This window comes from Leiobunum rupestre, chromosome 2 (assembly GCF_980474605.1).
Source record: "Leiobunum rupestre chromosome 2, qqLeiRupe1.1.hap1, whole genome shotgun sequence".
In the NCBI taxonomy this organism is placed as follows: Eukaryota; Metazoa; Arthropoda; class Arachnida; order Opiliones; family Sclerosomatidae; genus Leiobunum; species Leiobunum rupestre.
Genome location: NC_143385.1, coordinates 27,096,220 through 27,102,219, shown reverse-complemented (window position 1 = coordinate 27,102,219; position 6,000 = coordinate 27,096,220). Strand labels below are relative to the sequence as shown.

Sequence of the window (6,000 nt, the reverse complement as noted above, 5' to 3'; positions counted from 1 at the left end):
AGGAAAAACTAATTGACTCGGACGTGATTCGAACACGCAGCTTTCTGATCTGGAGTCAGACGCGCTACCATTGCGCCACCGAGCCACGGTGCCAAAGCTCTGGTCAAGTTCGACCAAATATGTACTGAATTACTCGAATAAAAAACTAACTGACCCGGACGTGATTCGAACACGCAGCCTTCTGATCTGGAGTCAGACGCGCTACCGTTGCGTCACCGAGCCACGGTGTCTTAGCTCTGGTCAGGATCGACAAAATTTTTACTGAATTACTCGAAGGAAAAACTAACTGACTCGGACGTGATTCGAACACGCAGCCTTCTGATCTGGAGTCAGACGCGCTACCGTTGCGCCACCGAGCCACGGTGTCAAATTTCTGGTCAGGATCGACAAAATATTTACTGAATTACTCGAAGGAAAAACAGACTGACTCGGACGTGATTCTGATCTGGAGTCAGACGCGCTACCGTTGCGCCACCGAGCCACGGTGTAAAAGCTCTGGTCAGGATCGACAAAATATTTACTGAATTACTCGAAAGAAAAACTAACTGACTCGGACGTGATTCGAACACGCAGCCTTCTGATCTGGAGTCAGACGCGCTACCGTTGCGCCACCGAGCCACGGTTTAATAGCTTTGGTCAGGATCGACAAAATATTTACTGAATTACTCGAAGGAAAAACTAACTGACTCGGACGTGATTCGAACACGCAGCCTTCTGATCTGGAGTCAGACGCGCTACCGTTGCGCCACCGAGCCACGGTTTAATAGCTTTGGTCAAGTTCGACAAAATATGTACTGAATTACTCGAAGGAAAAACTAACTGACCCGGACGTGATTTGAACACGCAGTCTTTTGATCTGGAGTCGGACGCGCTACCGTTGCGCCACCGAGCCACGGTGTAAGAACTCTGGTCAGGATCGACAAAATATGTACTGATATACTCGAAGGAAAAACTAACTGACCCGGACGTGATTCAAACACGCAGCCTTCTGATCTGGAGTCAGACGCGCTACCGTTGCGCCACGGAGCCACGGTGTCAAAGCTCTGGTCAGGATCGACAAAATATTTACTGAATTACTCGAAGGAAAAACTAACTGACTCGGACTTGATTCGAACACGCAGCCTTCTGATCTAGAGTCGGACGCGCTACCATTGCGCCACCGAGCCACGGTGCTAAAGCTGTGGTCAAGTTCGACCAAATATGTACTGAATTACTCGAATAAAAAACTAACTGACCCGGACGTGATTCGAACACGCAGCCTTCTGATCTGGAGTCAGACGCGCTACCGTTGCGCCACAGAGCCACGGTGTCAAAGCTCGGGTCAGGATCGACAAAATATTAACTGAATTACTCGAAGGAAAAACTATCTGACTCGGACGTGATTCGAACACGCAGCTTTCTGATCTGGAGTCAGACGCGCTACCATTGCGCCACCGAGCCACGGTGCCAAAGATCTGGTCAGGATCGACAAAATATTTACTGAATTACTCGAAGGAAAAACAGACTGACTCGGACGTGATTCTGATCTGGAGTCAGACGCGCTACCGTTGCGCCACCGAGCCACGGTGTAAAAGCTCTGGTCAGGATCGACAAAATATTTACTGAATTACTCGAAAGAAAAACTAACTGACTCGGACGTGATTCGAACACGCAGCCTTCTGATCTGGAGTCAGACGCGCTACCGTTGCGCCACCGAGCCACGGTTTAATAGCTTTGGTCAGGATCGACAAAATATTTACTGAATTACTCGAAGGAAAAACTAACTGACTCGGACGTGATTCGAACACGCAGCCTTCTGATCTGGAGTCAGACGCGCTACCGTTGCGCCACCGAGCCACGGTTTAATAGCTTTGGTCAAGTTCGACAAAATATGTACTGAATTACTCGAAGGAAAAACTAACTGACCCGGACGTGATTCGAACACGCAGCCTTCTGATCTGGAGTCAGACGCGCTACCGTTGCGCCACCGAGCCACGGTTTAATAGCTTTGGTCAAGTTCGACAAAATATGTACTGATATACTCGAAGGAAAAACTAACTGACCCGGACGTGATTCAAACACGCAGCCTTCTGATCTGGAGTCAGACGCGCTACCGTTGCGCCACGGAGCCACGGTGTCAAAGCTCTGGTCAGGATCGACAAAATATTTACTGAATTACTCGAAGGAAAAACTAACTGACTCGGACTTGATTCGAACACGCAGCCTTCTGATCTAGAGTCGGACGCGCTACCATTGCGCCACCGAGCCACGGTGCTAAAGCTGTGGTCAAGTTCGACCAAATATGTACTGAATTACTCGAATAAAAAACTAACTGACCCGGACGTGATTCGAACACGCAGCCTTCTGATCTGGAGTCAGACGCGCTACCGTTGCGCCACAGAGCCACGGTGTCAAAGCTCGGGTCAGGATCGACAAAATATTAACTGAATTACTCGAAGGAAAAACTATCTGACTCGGACGTGATTCGAACACGCAGCTTTCTGATCTGGAGTCAGACGCGCTACCATTGCGCCACCGAGCCACGGTGCCAAAGATCTGGTCAGGATCGACAAAATATTTACTGAATTACTCGAAGGAAAAACAGACTGACTCGGACGTGATTCTGATCTGTAGTCAGACGCGCTACCGTTGCGCCACCGAGCCACGGTTTTAAGCTCTGGTCAGGATCGACAAAATATTTACTGAATTACTCGAAAGAAAAACTAACTGACTCGGACGTGATTCGAACACGCAGCCTTCTGATCTGGAGTCAGACGCGCTACCGTTGCGCCACCGAGCCACGGTTTAATAGCTTTGGTCAGGATCGACAAAATATTTACTGAATTACTCGAAGGAAAAACTAACTGACTCGGACGTGATTCGAACACGCAGCCTTCTGATCTGGAGTCAGACGCGCTACCGTTGCGCCACCGAGCCACGGTAAATGGTTTTGTTCAAGTTCGGCAAAATATGTACTGAATTGCTCGAAGGATAAACTAACTGACTCGGACGTGATTCGAACACGCAGCCTTCTGATCTGGAGGCAGACGCGCTACCGTTGCACACCCGAGCCACGGTAAATAACTTTGGTCAAGTTCGACAAAATATGTACTGTATTACTCGAAGGAAAAACTGACTGACTCGGACGTGATTCAAACACGCAGCCATCTGAACTGGCGTCAGACGCGCTACCGTTGCGCCACCGAGCCACAGTACGATAACTTTGGTCAAGTTCAACAAAATATGTACTGAATTACTCGAATGAAAAACTATCTGACTCGGACGTGATTCGAACACGCAGTCTTCGGGTCTGGAGTTAGACGCGCTAATGTTGCGCCACCGAGCCACGGTTTAACAGCTTTGGTCAAGTTCGACCAAATATGTACTGAATTACTCGAAGGAAAAACTAACTGACTCGTACGTGATTCGAACACGCAGCCTTCTGATCTGGAGTCGGACGCGCTACCGTTGCGCCACCGAGCCAAGGTGTCAATGCTCAGGTCAGGATCGACAAAATATGTACTGAATTACTCGAATGAAAACCTCACTGAGAGGGTCGTGATTCGAACACGCAGCCTTTTGATCTGGAGTCAGACGCGCTACCGTTGCGCCACCGAGCCACGGTTTAACAGCTTTGGTCAAGTTCGACTTGCAGGTTTTTATTGGGGACTCAGACGCACTTTCGTTGCACCACCGAGTAACAGTACCATTATGCTGGTCAAGCTCGATAAAATGTCTAATTAACTACTCGAATGAAAAACTAACTGGCGCGGACGTTATTCGAACACGAAGGCTGTGGCGAAGGCTTTGATGGGAGCGAGAAATTCTCAGAAATAGCTATCTTCTTCTTTGATCTATTGTTATTCACTTTCTTCTTATCTAGACAAAAACCGAAAAATCTTTTTCAATCGTCTAAAGCTTATTACCACGAGTAACAGGTCCTAAATGGGTTAGAGTGTGCAATAACTGGTGGCTTTACCGGGGAGTCGGGGTCCGGCTCTTGTAACCCATAAGGGCGGTGGCGCACTGGGAGATGTTAGCTCTGATCAAATGGTCCTATCTCCACCTCCGACTTCGGTCAGGTTTGGGCTGGATACTGAACTTCGGTTCAGGCTAACGGAGTGGGTCCAGGCAAGTTGGCCGCCTCGGCGTATTGGGTAGCCTGCTGTGGGGCGGCGGGCCTCCGTATGCGGGCACGGCGGTCCTGTTTCACGGCCTTTTGGGGCCCACCGGGATCTCCAGTGCCAGCTGTGCCGGGTTACTTGGGCTGCTGTGTGCTCGTCGTTCCCCTTTAGGAGCTCTCTCCAAAGTGTTTGGCTCCTTAACTACGTAGATTGGGTGTCGGCTGGAGTTGTTATAGCATCCATTCTAAATCCCACTGCTGTGTGCGAAGTGAAGATTGTACCACCCATTGCTGCACCTTTTGCTGGGTTGAGTGGCTGGCGTCAAAGGTGCGACCATCAGTAGTAGGGTTCTGCTACCCATGCTGGATTTGTCACCTGTCCGGGCTAGGTGGACGCTGGCGTAGGGCACTATGATGATAGGCCTCCGGTGGTATGGTCTCTGTTACTAGGTACACCGGGCTATAAATTCTGACACACTGGCTGTCGGAGAAAGATTGGTCCTTCCCACTGTTTGTATTGGGTATGGTGGTGTTTGACCAGTGGCTGCGCTGGCTCGGACTTGTGCCTCCACCGGCTGAAGATAGGGTTTCTTCAGGTTGGCGGTTGCCTGCATTGCTCGTGGAGTGCTTGCACAGGGGAAAGGATCAGCCCAAGGCAAGGGAGTGCGAGGAACTGGTGCCTCACCCATGTGTTCGCCTAGAGTTGAAAAAGAATAGCTATTAGTTTGATTTTTGGGAGCTAGTCATTGTCCCTTGTTGATGTCCCTTTTCCTGTATTGGAGGTCCGGCATTGTAATGGACATTGCGGAATCAGACTCGTAACTCGTTCTTACCCTATCCCTTAATTGGTTCGATATGACTGGGTCCCTGACGGTTGTTTGCTGTTCCATTAAGGGTGGATTAGGCGGCTGTGTGATTAGATCCTCATTCATATGTGGGATACTACTTTGGGTATCTTGAATCGGGGATATAATAGGGTCCCTTTGCGGATGTACTTTGTCGTTTGGGGATTTTCCCAGTTTTATCTTGTTATAAGGGATTGCAAGAACCACACAGATGGTTTTGCTTATGGTTGTTATTAGTGTTAACTCTGGTTTGGGCTGATAATTAGGGTTGTCTTCAGGAATTGAGTAACGGGTTTCAGTTGGAGGGGTGTGCGACACGACTTCGGATAGTAAAGTAGGGTTCTTTGCTGGTCTCGAAGCGGAATATCTCTTACCTGGCTGGCTAACATAGGGATTTGAGAGGCGACAGCCTTCCCTGGATATTCGATACGTGGTAGCTGGTCGATATTGTGGACGTTGCCGTTGTTGTCGTGGTTCTGGAGAACTATCTGGCCATTTTTAAATTATTGCATTCTGTAAGAGAATCATTGTTTGCTTTGTTAGTTCATTAGTTCCGTTGGCTTTATCGGAGTCATAGTCACAAAACGACTTGGTTGTTGACGTCTGGACCGGAAGGTTTTGAGGACTGGTTGGCACTGAAAAGACGCCAGGGGTGATGCTGGAAAGCCTCGGTCCAGGATCTATTTCTGGCTTCCATTGATATTTCTCGTCGGTCTCTGATTTTGCTCGAATCGTAGGAGGAGGAAGAGTTGTTCGAGGGCAGGTAGTCGTCGATATTAGCCCGGCCTGCTTTGTCGGTGGACATAAATTAGGGTTCCGGCCGTCAGATGATGATGATGATGAAATAGCGGTAATCATTGTGACCGTTGGCGTTTCCGTGATGGTTGTGGTACCGAGCTCTTCTGGAGTTGGAAGAGAAACACTAGTTAGTTCAGAGTTATTGGAATAAGTTACTTGTTCTTTCTTGGCATCGGTGAAATTGTCGGTGCCCGGCTCTGGCGTAGTTGTTTTCTTTGCATGGTCTTCAGCCGTTAGTGGGATACTCAGTTCATT

At 48.9% G+C, this 6,000-nt stretch overlaps 11 non-coding genes across 11 annotated transcripts; all 11 read right to left on the bottom strand.

Annotated features, from left to right (window-relative positions):
- Window positions 1-13: 13 nt before the first annotated feature.
- Window positions 14-85, bottom strand: TRNAW-CCA (transfer RNA tryptophan (anticodon CCA)). Its single transcript has one exon. It is a non-coding gene; the product is annotated as a tRNA-Trp (tRNA).
- A 202-nt stretch (window positions 86-287) lies between these two features.
- On the bottom strand, window positions 288-359 carry TRNAW-CCA (transfer RNA tryptophan (anticodon CCA)). Its single transcript has one exon. It is a non-coding gene; the product is annotated as a tRNA-Trp (tRNA).
- Window positions 360-546: 187 nt separating this feature from the next.
- TRNAW-CCA (transfer RNA tryptophan (anticodon CCA)) lies at window positions 547-618 on the bottom strand. The gene has a single exon. It is a non-coding gene; the product is annotated as a tRNA-Trp (tRNA).
- A 65-nt stretch (window positions 619-683) lies between these two features.
- TRNAW-CCA (transfer RNA tryptophan (anticodon CCA)) lies at window positions 684-755 on the bottom strand. Its single transcript has one exon. It is a non-coding gene; the product is annotated as a tRNA-Trp (tRNA).
- A 613-nt stretch (window positions 756-1,368) lies between these two features.
- Window positions 1,369-1,440, bottom strand: TRNAW-CCA (transfer RNA tryptophan (anticodon CCA)). The gene has a single exon. It is a non-coding gene; the product is annotated as a tRNA-Trp (tRNA).
- A 187-nt stretch (window positions 1,441-1,627) lies between these two features.
- On the bottom strand, window positions 1,628-1,699 carry TRNAW-CCA (transfer RNA tryptophan (anticodon CCA)). The gene has a single exon. It is a non-coding gene; the product is annotated as a tRNA-Trp (tRNA).
- A 65-nt stretch (window positions 1,700-1,764) lies between these two features.
- Window positions 1,765-1,836, bottom strand: TRNAW-CCA (transfer RNA tryptophan (anticodon CCA)). Its single transcript has one exon. It is a non-coding gene; the product is annotated as a tRNA-Trp (tRNA).
- Window positions 1,837-1,901: 65 nt separating this feature from the next.
- TRNAW-CCA (transfer RNA tryptophan (anticodon CCA)) lies at window positions 1,902-1,973 on the bottom strand. Its single transcript has one exon. It is a non-coding gene; the product is annotated as a tRNA-Trp (tRNA).
- A 476-nt stretch (window positions 1,974-2,449) lies between these two features.
- TRNAW-CCA (transfer RNA tryptophan (anticodon CCA)) lies at window positions 2,450-2,521 on the bottom strand. The gene has a single exon. It is a non-coding gene; the product is annotated as a tRNA-Trp (tRNA).
- A 186-nt stretch (window positions 2,522-2,707) lies between these two features.
- Window positions 2,708-2,779, bottom strand: TRNAW-CCA (transfer RNA tryptophan (anticodon CCA)). The gene has a single exon. It is a non-coding gene; the product is annotated as a tRNA-Trp (tRNA).
- Window positions 2,780-2,844: 65 nt separating this feature from the next.
- On the bottom strand, window positions 2,845-2,916 carry TRNAW-CCA (transfer RNA tryptophan (anticodon CCA)). Its single transcript has one exon. It is a non-coding gene; the product is annotated as a tRNA-Trp (tRNA).
- Between the last annotated feature and the right edge of the window lie 3,084 nt (window positions 2,917-6,000).